Here is a 14,555-nt window from a genome sequence, read left to right on the forward strand (position 1 = left end):
CTTGCTTTTTTCCACTACAGAGTTTTGACATTTCAAATATTTTCCTTTTATCTTAATGATTGCAGTAAATTTTAATAACATTTTCATTTGTGGTTTATTTAAATACAGGGGTGATTCTGGCTACCTTAAAATATACTTTTAACTCTCTAGGGATAAGTCCATCCAGAATCACATTCTCATCTGGTCTTATTTCTTTTGTATACAGGAATTTTGAATTACTTATATATCCACTAATTGGCCTTTTCTTTTCAGTGTTCCAAATTCTGTCTAATTCCCAATTTTCAACATCTTAAATTGTATTGAACCTGTTCTGAAAACAGTTCTTCTGCTGTTAAATCTTTCTTTGTGTACTTTCACTCTACAATCCTTTTTTTCAGAATAATATTGCAAAAAAAATGGGATTATCTGCCCATCCCCAGTTTCTTTGTAATTTGATGACAGAGACAACAGAGAATTTATAATCTAAGATATTTCCCATTTCAAACAATTGCCACTTACTGCTGGGGGGGGCATACTGATACATTATGTTCTTTTGTCTCTAATACCTTTTTATACTAATTATAAAAATTCTGAAACACTTTTATGTTTCAGATACTACTTCAGCTGGCTACTTTAAAATAATATCTATTACCTAATACCTATTGTCCTAACAAAACATATGCTTTCTAGAGAGAAGTTCTGGCAATTTAAAAATAGTTGATAAATTGCATATGCTGCTTTTGTCAGTATGCCCATATCAATGCTTTCAAACCTTCATTAGACCTTTCCACACTTTTCATACAGCAGGTCCAAGACACTCCACATGGGTTCTGATTTAAGAAAGCAGTCAAAGAAGAATTTAAAATCATCCATATTCAGGTCAACACTTAAATATATTTAACCTTGAATGTCTACCTCATAGACTTCAGTAAGAATTGATATGCTGAAGATCCACATGGAATAGCCTTAGCTGTTGCAACTGACTGTATATTCTACATATGTGCTTGTTGTGGTTTAGCCAGCAACTCAGCCCCACCCAGCCGCCCACTCACTCCTCCACCAGTTGGACAGGGGAGAGAATCAGAAGGGTAAAGCTCATGGGTTGAGATAAGAGCAGTTTAATAATGAAAATAAAACAACAACAAAAATGCAATGGAAAGGAAAACAATGAGAGGCATGAAATCTGGGGGAAGGGGGAATGAACCACCAAAACAACCTGAACATAACACAGCCACTCACCACCAGTCACCAAGCAACAACCACCCCTGTGTCCCTACTGCCCTGGTTAATGTACTGGTCATGGAGTCACATGGTACAGAATGAACATCCCATTGGCCAGTCGGGGTCAGCTGACTTGGCTGCGGCCCCACCCCTCCCAGCCACTTGCCCACATGGCAGAGCACAGGAAGCTGGAAAGGTCCCTGACTGCTACAGGCACTACAGTGAAGAGAATTAACCCTTTCTCAGCCAAAACCAGCACATTCTCCACCTCTTATTCCATACCATTTATGCCATGCCCAGGTCGCATACCATCCAATACAACCTTACCAACCACCACCCCTCCCCTTCCCATCCTTTGACATAATACACAGACATCATTCCCTTAGTCTATGGACCTTCCCTGTAAAATGTCCATTAAAATGTCCATTGAGTTCACCCAGTCCATGACTCTGGGCTCCATCTGTCGTATCAGTCTTTCAGGGTAGGAGAGATGGTGTGTGTGGTGTTGCATTGCTGCATACCGAGTCAGCCATCGTTCCATCACTGCTGCACTTCGCTTGTTTCATCAAAGTTCATCTTCCATGGATTAGGAGGTTTATACTATAATATCATTGATACAACATAGAGATGACATACAATATTATACAGCAGTTCGCATTATGCCATTCAGTTCATTTGCTGTTTTTGCCCAAAATCAAATCCCTTGAGGTACACATTGGACTTCTCCATCCTCCCGCATCACCCACCAAGTGCACCCAGGTCCTTGAGCAAAAGCAGTCCCATGAATGGGCTTGTCTTTGCCCAAGGCAGGAAGAACCCAGACTGTTTTGCCCAGCATATTTTTTAAGTGCGCTACAGGCACTCTGTCCCCTCCCACAGTATGTAGGATTTCTGACTGGGCAGGGCCAGCTCGGTTGGCAGATCCCCTCGTGTTGACTAACCACGTGGCTTTTGCTAAATGTGTATCCCAGTGCTTGAATGTTCCACCCCCCATTGCTCTCAGTGTAGTTATTAACAGTCCATTGTACCCTTCAATTTTCCCAGAGGCTGGTGCCTGACAGGGGATGTGATACACCCACTCAATGCCATGCTCTTTGGCCCAGCTGTCTATGAGGTTATTTCAGAAATGAGTCCCTTTGCCTGACTCAATTCTCTCTGGGGTGCCATGTCGCCACAGGACTTGTTTTTCTGAGACCCAGGATAATGTTCCGGGCAGTGGCGTGGGGGACAGGATATGTTTCCAGCCAGCTGGTCATTGTTTCTACCATTGTCAGCACATGGTGCTTGCCTTGATGGGTTTGTGGGAGTGTAATATGGTGAGTTTGCCAGGCCTCCCCATATTTATACTTCAGCCACCATCCCCCATACCACAGAGGCTTTACCCGCTTCGCTTGCTTGATTGCAGCGCACATTTCACATTTGTGGATAACCTGTGCAATAACATCCATGGTCAAGTCCACCCCTCCATCACGAGCCCACCTGTATGTTGCATCTCTCCCTTGATGGCCTGAGGTGTCATGGGCCCACCGAGCTAGAAATAGTTCACCCTTATGTTGCCAGTCCAGATCCACCTCAGCCACTTCAGTCTTGGCACCCTGATCTACCTGCTAGTTGTTTCGATGTTCTTCAGTGGCCCGACTCTTGGGCACATGAGCATCCATATGATGTACCTTTACAACCAGGTTCTCTACCTGGGCAGCAATATCGTGCCACAATGTGGCAGCCCAGATGGGTTTGCATCTGCGCTGCCAGTTGTTTTGCTTCCACTGCTGCAGCCAGCCCCACAGGGCATTCGCCACCATCCATGAGTCAGTATAGAGATAGAGCACTGGCCACTTTTCCCGTTCAGCGATGTCTAAGGCCAGCTGGATGGCCTTCACCTCTGCAAACTGGCTCAATTCACCTTCTCCTTCAGAAATTTCTGCTACTTGTTGTGTAGGACTCCAAACAGCAGCCTTCCATCTCCAGATTCCTGGGTGACTGGAGTTTCCTACTTGAGCCCACTGAGTGATCAGTGCAACCCATTTACTCCATGTAGCATCAGTTGCATGGTGTGTAGAGGGGATGTTTCCTTTGAACATCCAGCCCAGCACCGGCATTTGGGGTGCCAGGAGGAGCTGTGCTTCAGTACCAACCACTTCTGAAGCAGCTCAGACCCCTTCATATGCTGCCAATATCTCTTTTTCAGTTGGAGTATAGCGGGCTTCGGACCCTCTGTATCCCCGACTCCAAAACCCTAGGGGCCAACCTCAGGTCTCCCCAGGTGCTTTCTGCCAGAGAGCCATTCTTCCTGGCTGCGGTGTAGAGCACATTTTTTACATCTTGTCCTGCCCGGACTGGCCCAAGAGCTACTGAATGAACTATCTCCTGTTTAATCTGTTCAGAGGCTTGTCATTGCTCAGGGCCCCATTTGAAATCATTCTTCTTCCGGGTCACTTGATAGAGAGGGCTTACGATCAGACTGTAATTTGGAATATGCATTCTCCAAAAACCCACAACACCCAAGAAAGCTTGTGTTTCCTTTTTGCTAGTAGGTGGAGACATGGCTGCTATTTTGTTTATCACATCCATTGGGATCTGACAATGTCCATCTTGATTCCTAAGAACTGGATCTCTTGTGCCAGTCCCTTGACCTTGCTTTGTTTCATGGCAAAACCATATTTCAGAAGGATTTGGACAATTTTCTTTCCTTTCTCAAAAATTTCTTCCACTGTGTTGCCCCACACGATGATGTCATCAATGTATTGAAGGTGTTCTGGAGCTTCTCCCTGTTCCAGTACAGTCTGAATCAGTCCATGGCAAATGGTAGGGCTGTGTTTCCACCCCTGGGGCAGTAGATTCCAGGTGTACTAGACGCCCCTCCAAATGAAAGCAAACTGTGGCCTGCACTCTGCTGCCAGAGGGATTGAGAAGAATGCATTAGCGATATCGATTGTGGCATACGACTCGGCTGCCTTTGACTCCAGTTCGTATTGAAGTTCTAGCATGTCTGGCATGGCAGCACTCAACGGTGGAGTGACTTCGTTCAGGCCACGATAGTCTACTGTTAGCCGCCACTCTCCGTTAGATTTCCACACTGGCCATATGGGACTGTTAAAGGGTGAGTGGGTCTTACTGATGACTCCTTGGGTCTCCAGTTGACGAATGAGCTCATGGATGGGAATCGGGGTTTTGTTCAGTGCGATATTGCTGCCAGTGCACTGTTGTGGTGGCGATCAGCACCTGTTGTTCTTTGACCCTCAGCAACCCCACAGCAGAAGGGTCCTTCGAGAGACCGGGCAAGGTAGACAGCTGTTTAATTTCCTCCGTCTCCAAGGCAGCTACACCAAAAGCCCACCTGTACCCTTTTGGGTCCTTGAAATACCCTCTCCTGAGGTAGTCTATGCCAAGGATGCACGGAGCCTCTGGGACAGTCACAATGGGGTGCTTTTGCCACTCATTCCTGGTTAGGCTCACTTCGGCCTCCAATCCAGTTAGCTCTGGGGATCCCCCTGTCACTCCAGCAACACTGATGAGTTCTGCCCCTTTATAGTTTGACAGCATTAAGGTGCACTGTGCACTGGTGTCCACTAAAGCTTTATATTCCTGTGGGTCGGATGTGCCAGGCCATCAGATCCACAGTCCGGTAAACCTGGTTATCCCTTTCCTCCACCTGGCTGGAGGCAGGGCCCCTCTAGTCCCAGTCATGGCATTCGCAACTCACTTCCTGCAAACATGAATCAAGAGTCTCTTCATAAAGCTCAGAAATAAAATCAGCACTTCTACTCCTCTGTCTGGGGACCTGCTCACTGGAAACTGGAGCAGCAGCTTTCCTGGAAGAATCTCCCTGAGTGATTGTTCTTCCTTGCAGCTCATGTACCCGTGCCTCTAGAGTCAAGGTAGGCTTGCCATCCCACTTCATCATGTCCTCTCCGTGGTCACACAGGTAGAACCATAGGGTGGCCCATGGTGTCTATCCTCTCCTTTGAGACAAAGGACGCTTATTCCTAACAGCTGAGACACTACTCCTTAGAGGTGAGGAGTAGGACCTATCTTCTTTGAGTTGCTGGACCTCTCAGGATAGTTTCTCCACAGCAGAGACGAGCAAGGAAGAGATATTTGTTTCATAATCCAAAAGTCTATCAATCATCTCTGCCACTGTTTGTGCCTCATCCTCTCTCCAGGACATTACTGCCAATGAGTTTGCATATGAGGATGGTGCACTCCATACAAACTTCTGCCACATGGGTTCTGTGAACTTGGCTTCATCTGGATCTTTGGATGACCGTTGATCATCCAGCTCACCATAAATCACCTCAAGCACAGCTAATTCCCTTAGATACTGGATACCTTTCTCCATGGTCATCCATTTTCCTAGGCGATATGTAACATCTTCTTTAAAGGGATACTTTTCCTTTACTCTGGACAGGAGTCGCTTGTGTCACTTTTCCAATTGCTTTGTCAATGCTCCCTTCCCCAGAAAGGAATCTCAGTTGTTTGGCTTCTTTTCACTCTAATTCCAGGCTACTGGCCCCATTATCCCAGCATCGAAGCAGCCGGTGGCAATTTGCTGCTCTTTCTTAGCCAAAACCAGCACAGTGTTCTTCTACAAAGATACCTTAGTATAAAATGTTGTTAAGACAGCAAGCAAAATGAAGTGTTTAAAAAAGTTTCATAAAGAGTAATGGGGAATAAATACAGCATTGTAGTATAATCTGCCTATGTCGCTGAGCCTCATACTACTCAAAACCTGACTCTAGTCCTAGATACTAAAAACACTTGACAAATCAAGTTCAATCAATAAATGACTCCTGCGAGGACCACAGATATTTATTTCCCTTCTGGCTAAATGTTTCTTTTGTTATCATTGATCACATTTGGTACAACAATTGAGTTATTGCAAATTCTAGCTGATTAATCTTCTTTGAGTATTCTGCTTCACCGGACCTGTCAGTTACTTTTTTTTTTTTTTTGCTTCAGACAATTCTTGAGTATTCACTAGCTTTTGAGGATGCTGTTCCTAGGTTGAGTGCACGACCAGAATGTAATGTACCCTTCAGTGTAAAAAGTTAAGAAATCTTCCTTTATTCTCAAATGGTCTGTATTTTTTTTCACAGTTATATCTAGAATTACTGTTGTATGTGGACAGAAAATAAAAATTATGGGTTTAGATTAATAGTTAGAACCATCTGAGTAAAGACTGTGTAAACTATTTGGTCAATATCACGGTCCATTGCTTTATAAATTGTTCATCACTTTGACTACCTAAAGAACAAAGAACAAAGGAAGAGCCAAGACAAACAGGAAGATAGCTGCTGTTCTGCTATTCAAGAAAGGGGTCATTGCAGGTAACTCCCTGCAAGCTGGAGAACTTCCCTTGCTGCTTATGAAACTAGTGCTTGTTCAGTAAAGCACCAAATGGAATGTCTTGTCATAACGCACAATCTTGTATGCAGTGTTGGCTCAACCATGGATTCCAGAATACCTAAAAATGAATCAATCTTTTTCTGCAAATAAAAAAAAAAAACCAAACAAACAAACAAACAAAAAAGCCTAAAATAGTAAAATACATTGCACGGTTTCAGTACCTGTCCAGTGGAGCCGCTTTTCATGAGCCCTGTCTGTCCACTTTGTCACATGCCTTCAGGACCATAGAATACCATACTGAGTGTTCATGTAGTTTGTACTCTCAAATAGTATCTAGCCTTGTAAGGACTGTGAAGCTTCCAGAGGAAGATAAAGCAAATATTTGTATTTTTCAGATAGTAGCAAAGAAACACATAAAAGATTAAAACAGTTTGGAAACACAAAGAAATATCCCCTTCACCGCTCTCCACTTCTACCTCCCTCCACCCCCAAAAAAAGAGAGAAACCACGTGGCAATTTTCTCTCCTACAGGTAATGGAATTTCCAGCTTTCATCTTCCAGGCATCGCACAGGAGCCTTCAATAAAAACACTTAAAGAAATATGGCTACATTGGGCTGTTGCTACTGCTTGAAAAAGTTTTTCATCTGTTTGTGGCAGAGGTTGTGTTCCTAAGTAAGTTAACAAGATGATGCTATCACATTAACCTTGCTGTTGATAAATCTTTTCACATTTCTTCTACCTAGTTTCTAACATAAAGTGTTTATGTTATAATGCCTGTGATGAGCTGAATGTTTATAGGATGCCACAACTCTACCTGAATCATCAGTTTCCTCATTCAGTGGTCATATGGATTGTAAAAGTCTCTAAATAGGCATCTTCTGCTGAGACCTAAATCTTGTTCTTCTTTCAACACATGGAATCTTTCTCATGCTTTGTTTATATCTGCATTTCAATGCAAGAGAACCCTTTCTGTACTTTGTATGATAGTATTGTAAAATTTATCAAAATATTTTTGCTTTTCCTTTGGCCTTGCTTTCTTCTTATTAAGTTTTGTGAATGCATCAGTATAAATGCTTCAGCACAAGAGTTTTGTTTTATTTTTGCTCTGCCAGTCACTATATATACATTTATTTCTTCCTCATCAGTTATTCTTGTCAATTTGAGCATACATTTCTTAGGTATATGAAATTTGTGAAAGCAGATCCCAGTAGTGATGCCTAAAACTTTATTCTCCAATGAGGGCTAATATGATCACATATCACCTCAGTGAAAGAACAAGGTGTATTCTTATGCACCTTTCCGATATCACAGTTGTAGTCCATTGCCCATATTTAGAAAGACCAAGAATTCTGCAGGAAGAATTGGAGAATATTATTAACTGCTTATTAAGACAAGGTACAAAATCTCAACTTCTATGGACAAATTAGAAGAAACTTTGCTACAGACTGGGGTCTCAATAACAAAAGGAGACTGCACATAATTGTTGATGATAAAGCAATCTAAATTCTGTATATCCAGGAACAATTTAATTCCAGGAGGCAGCAGGTGGGGTATTTAACTAAAGAGAAGGAAATATTAATTTTATTGTACAAGTCTTTACTAAGACTTCATTCAAATATCAGGCTCACTTCTGATTAGCAATGTTTAGAATGGTTATTTCAATGTAAAACCAGCCTTCTCAGACAATAAGGGGTTTTAGAGAGCAAATCTTAAAAGAAGAGACTAGTGAAAAAAAAGTTGGGGCAGGATATGATTATTTTCTATAAACACATTTACTTGATAAACACAATGGAAAGACAAGGACTGTCAAAACTAAATATGCTTATACAAGGTCAAAAAAAATGTAAAAATTAGTCATGGATATATCTTCTCAGGAAATGAAGCGAACATTTCTAACCATTACAGATGAAGTTCTGGTGTAGTTTTTTGAATCATAAAATCATAGAATCATAGAATTATTAAGGTTGGAAAAGCCCTGTAAGATCATCAAGTCCAACCATCAACCCAACACTACTATGCCTCTTAAACCACGCCCTGAAGTGCCATATCTACTTTTTTTTTTTTATAACACCTCCAGGGACAGTGGCTCCACCACCTCTCTGGGCAGCCTGTTCAAATACCGAAGATACAGCAGAGGCCTGGAACATACATTGACTAAAGATGATATTTGAAAATATCTGCTAGACTCCATGTGGTCACCACAATAAAAGCAAACAATGGTAATATTGATATATAGAACTATATAAACTTGTAATTCAATCTGCATACATGTGCAATATATATATAAATAGATAAGTTTCTACATGTACATGCACATATGTATTCTTGCAAGCCTAATATTTGAAGTGTTACATATCCTTTACTTAAAATAACTAAATATATTGTTTGTTTTATTTGGCTGTGACACTGTACTGAGCAGATGTGTTCACTGAGCTGCTAAGATCTAGAGATTTTTCTTGAACAATTGTAGTACATTCAGCTAAAAAACCCTTTAAGAACAGGATCAACTCAAAGACCAGGGTACATTGTCTTGTTCATTGGTAACATTTCTCCTAGCTTTGCTAGATTCCTACGGACTTATCCTAAGACACAAGCAATCTTGCGTAATTCAGCAAAGCTGTTCCAGCCCTTCATCCAGTTCATCAATGAAAATATTTAAGCACTCATAAAGCCTCTTTGGATAATCTATTATCAGCTTCCTTTTGTATTAGAATACAACATTTTTTTTCCTTCTCTTTCACTGCTGTCTCTCAATCAATGCTGATCCTTCCTCTCTAACTCCATTGTAAATGAAATTTCAAGTACAGACTGAACACTAGCATAGGCGTTTGCTGTATATAAATGAAGCTATTTGTAACTCAGTTAGCAATGTTCCAACAGGCAACAATAAAATATCAAGAGGAAGAAAAAGATTTTTCATTTTCTTCATCAATGATATTGGAAATGTTCTTCCATAATGAGCAGTTTGACAGTCAGGTAACTGACCCTTTTTTACAACAGTTTCTTACATGACTCTTTTTTGTGTGTGTGTGTGTGTGTATCTATATAATCAGAGGTGTTTTACAGCTATTTGACAGAAAATATTATTTTTAATTTGCTTATACCAAATAACAATTTCCCAGTTTTCCAGTGAGTGGGGTTGACCCTGGCTGGATGCGAGGTGCCCACCAAATCCACTCTACCAGTCCCCTCCTCAGCTGGACAGGGGAGAGAAAATAGAGAAAATATAACAAAAGTCTCGTGGGTCAAGATAAGGACAGGAAGTTCACTCACCAGTTACTGTCATGGACAAAACAGACTTGACGCAGGCAAATTAACTTATTACCAATTAGAACAGACTAGGGCAACAAGAAATAAAACCAAATCTTAAAACACCTTTCCCCCATCCCTCCCTTCTTCTGAGGCTTAACTTTATTCCTGATTTTCTCTACCTCCTCCCCCTCAGCAGCACAGGGGGACAGGGAATGGCGGCTGTGGTCAGTTCATCATGTGTTGCTGTCACTCCTTCCTCCTTGGAGTGGGAGGACACTCTTCCCTTGACACTCCTCTCTCTGCAATGGCTGCAGTTGCTGTTGCACAGTAGTTTTTTCCCTTCTTAAATATGTTATCCCAGAGGCGATACCACCATGGCTGATGGGCTCTGCCTTGGCTAGCGATGGGTCCGTCTTGGAGCCAGCTGGTGTTGGCTCTGTTGGACATGGGGGAAGCTTCAAGCAACTTCTCACAGAAGCTGTCCCTGTAGTCCCACCCTGCCCCCCCTGCCATTACCAAAACCTTGCCATGCAAACCCAATACATCCAGTCATTCCAAATATCATTCAGATCAGGTTTGGTTTTCCTATTTTCTTTTAATGTGAAATGCATGGCCTGAAAGAGTTTTGATTATGGCAGAAGAGTGTACATCCATTTAACTGAGCGCTGCCACCAGAAGCATATGTATGAAACAGAAGTTTCTCTGCAGACTATACAAGTCTGCAAGGAAATCTGGGAACCTCAACCAAAATGCAGGCCAGACCATGAGGCTGGAGCAGCCAGCCTGACTGATATCTAGGTCAGAAATGTCTGCTTGGTGGCCAAAATATATCAAACTTTCAACATGCCAGTGAGAACTAGAATGAGTATGACCAAAGTGAGTTTCAGGGTCTTGTCCACCAAAACAAAAGGTGTCTGCAGAGAAGTTTGGCCCTGCCTGCACCGAAGTTTGGCCCTGTCTGCACCAGCATCAGTAAACTAGGCAAGGACTCTTATTTTGATGAGAAATCTCAATATCGGCCTCAGGTGGTAGGCCACTACTTAAGCATTAGATTTTGGGTGTTTCAGAGGGAAATTTCTATCTTTATTCTTCAGTTTAAAAAAGTGTTCATACAGGCAAACATAGTTCAAAGATCTTCTAAATTATCTGAACGAGAATCACTTCCCCTGCCAATCAGGTTTATTTTCCTTAGCATTTATGAAGCTGTAATCCTATTCATGTTCTCATTAGTCAGAAAATCTTCTCTGGTAATAAGTATTGAATTTTCAATTTAAAAAAATATGGAAAAGATGCACAACTTTTCCATGAAGAATGAGGAGGGGCAGAAACTTATTATTGTAAGGGTACAAGTAGGGCTGTTTGCCTAATGGAAGCCCCAAGAAACATCCCAGCAGTATCAGCTTTTGCATAAACACTATCGTGGCCTTGCCTTGTAACTGTGTAGGTGTTGCATCACCACAGTGAAGAAATAAGGAATGGAAGGGAGAAGAAAACTGCCATGCAACAGAAGACGTCACATGACAGAAAAGAGGACAAGATGTAACCAGTGATATGTATAGCTTCATAAATAACTGGTCACTTGTTTCGTGCCTCAGAAGAGGCGTGATGAACAGACAAAAAGGAGCCTTTTGATTTTCCTCGTGTGACATATGGATGTTTTGCCGTTACTCTGACCAGCAGCAAGGGAGACTGTCAGTACAGTGGGTATACGGTTCACTGTTGTGCTATGCGAAACGGCCACGAAAAAAGTAAGAAGCAACTTGAACATGCTGTATTTGGTTTGGCTGAACTGCAACAGATACTAAACTGGGTCCTAAGAGGGCTTTAATATACTCTGAACCCAGCATATTTTGATAATAACCTCCCCATTATATTAGTCATTAAGGAAACTTGAAAATACCAGTTCACAAAGTAAGCAAAATAACTCTTCTCCATTCCAGACTTTTGCTACAATTAGAGTAATTTATTTTGGGGAAAAGCCAGGAAAAGATAGAGGGGGGGAAGTCTGAAAGAAAGCAGTAACAATTAGGTCACTTCTGTCTCTGCTTGCTGGGTGGGTCCCCTGAATGTCAGCCTCATTATTCTGGACGTCAAATCCAGGCAGCAGCTCCTAAATGCCGTTCCAAATGGTGGCCTAAATGGCAGTCCTCGTTGCACATTCTTTCTCCAGCAATAGTGGCAGGCTGTTGGGAACTTCTTTTAGTTCATAATAAATTTCAGGAGTGCTAGCTTGAGAACAATGTTTGAGGCTTATGCCAACACAGACTGGCAGATAAATGCTTTGAATCCACAATTTCATTATCACTTCTGAAAGTTTGTAGGCTGCAAGTCTTGTTCATTGGTGGGTAAGAGCCCAGATATTCTGAGGTGACAAGGACGACTTACATAGATCTTATATAATCTCAATGTCTCCAGGGCCTCTATGCCCCTCACAAACATTAAAGAAAGCTTCTTCATTGTGTTGCATTAAAGAAAAAAATCCTTCTGTGAGGTCAGTTGGGATCCAAAACATGGACAAATTAAGTGAACAGACAAAAAATCTGTGGCTGTGCCAGGAAATCGTGTTGTAATTCTCAGTCCACAGCCACAACCACAAGAGTAATCTCCTTGTACATTTCTGGTGGCAAAAGAAGGGGGGAAAAACTGCCTCACAGAAGCTTCTTCATTCTTGTTTAACATGGATTTTATCATGCATGGAAACAACCATTCCATTTTCTCATGTAGACTGTAGCAGGCTGTTGAACTAAGCTCCCAGCAAAATGCTTATACAACATGTGAAGCTGGGCTGTTTGAAATAAGAAATTCAGACTTCAGGCCGATTCAAAATGCAGGCTCTTTCTTACTAGCAGCTGTGCCTCAAGCACTAACAAATCTCCATGCCCCTCTCTCATTTGTTTGGAGGGACAGCCAGTACCTTCAGCCGCAGGAGGTTAATCCACGGCTACAAAAGTAACTTAGTCTGTTTTAAGCAGAGAGCGAACCCTTCCACAAGCTATTCTTTCTGTTAGTTTAACTAAAAGGTTGCTGAGCAGCCACACCTTGTCATGGGCACTTTGTAGATGCCAAGGCTGTCTCTCCACTGCTTAGCAATGCCAAAATACATCCAGTTACACCTCAGTCTTCATGCATGCCCATTACGGTAGAAGAACTTGCAAGATGAAGGCAGAACGTCCAAGAACATTTCTCCTGGTCACGATGTTCTTGTTCAGGTCAGGTTTACCATCGTTTGCCTGGGATAAGTCAAAGTGCATAGATAGTTTTGGTCTCTTCTGACCACTGTTGCTTTCCTCCCCTGAACTATTTAAATGAAATACATTTGAACACTATAAAAACATCAACCAAACATATTTACATTGTGTATACATTTTTATGAAGTACCATGGAGAACTGAAAGAGTCCAAGGCAGAAACACCACATTCTCCAGTCTGATTTAGCTGCTTCACTTGCCAAGGTAAAGGCAAGCCAAAGCCCTAACACTTTCACTCAGTGTCACAATCCTGCTGTCACGTTATGACTGGGGGAAGGATCAGCTTATTACTGCCCTATTATGTGAGAAGAGGTGTTCTCCACCTCTTCTCACATAATCTACATGGTGGATAAGTGAGAAGATATTCTATGTCCCTATCCTCCATACAGCCAGAGATATACAACAGTGGATGGATACATTAGCAAGTCCCACATTTCTGCAGAGGTGACTCTACACTCCCCAAACACTGGTTACAAAGTGGAGGACTCACTGCAGTGAATAGATTCTTTACTTTGGTGCAGAACATGACTTCAGTTTTCTGTGCAGCATTACATTTTCTGTAGTGCAATTTTAAGTAAGACTTCTCTTGAGAAGCAGTGTAGATTAGAAAAATTAAACTAGTATTTCAATATCGAGTGGCTCCAGTTACTAGACCCCTAGGTATATGCTGTGGCTGTGTCTCACTAATCTGTGTCTTCCTACTAGCAACAAGAAGCATCCCAAAGTCAGGAAGCCTTCTGGCTGCTTTGGGGTCCCAGGGCAGGCTCCTTGAATGACTGAATGGCACCATGACTGGGTCATCTCCATGTGATAATGGTCCTCAACAAATGTAAGTGTGCCCCTGAAGCCACAAACAGCAGGAAATAACTGAATGAAATCACTGAACTGTGGTGAATGTGGCTGTGGAGTTGTCTGTATCATATGTGATCTAAATCTGCCTGTATCCAGCATTCCTGCAAAAAGGCTGTATTAGGTAAGATGCCAGAATGCAGCTGTGGCACCTTATTTAAAAAAAAATAAAAAAAGAGAGAGAAAAAGAGAGAGCATTTTCCTCCTGAGTGGCCGTTTTTACTGGTTTAGCATAGGAGCATTGGCATTAGCCAACAGATTAGCATTGGTAACGAGAAGGTATAGAAACAGCCTCACTTACTGGAGGACAGAGGGGAGGGGGAAGGCCTGAGTTATCACCACTGACTCACCGGATAAGGAATTGCTTTTAGCCAAGTCCACGCACTGCTACAGCTTCATTTCTACTCTCCCCCTCACCTACTCCTTGGGCCATGTGGTATCCTTGCAAATGGGGGACATTTACTATTCTTCAGATCTCAGGAATAGTATTTCTCCCTGCAAATATCCACAAAGTCTACGATTCTATGGATCTAGAGAATTTAATAATAAAAAGGACAAAAAAATACATACTACCTGTGAGTCAAAGCAAATGTAAACACAAAATAATACTCTTAGATATGTAGTCTCACACTGTTATGAAACAAAAACATAGGATTTTTA

Source organism: Phalacrocorax carbo, chromosome 2 (genome assembly GCF_963921805.1).
Source record: "Phalacrocorax carbo chromosome 2, bPhaCar2.1, whole genome shotgun sequence".
Taxonomy (NCBI): domain Eukaryota; kingdom Metazoa; phylum Chordata; class Aves; order Suliformes; family Phalacrocoracidae; genus Phalacrocorax; species Phalacrocorax carbo.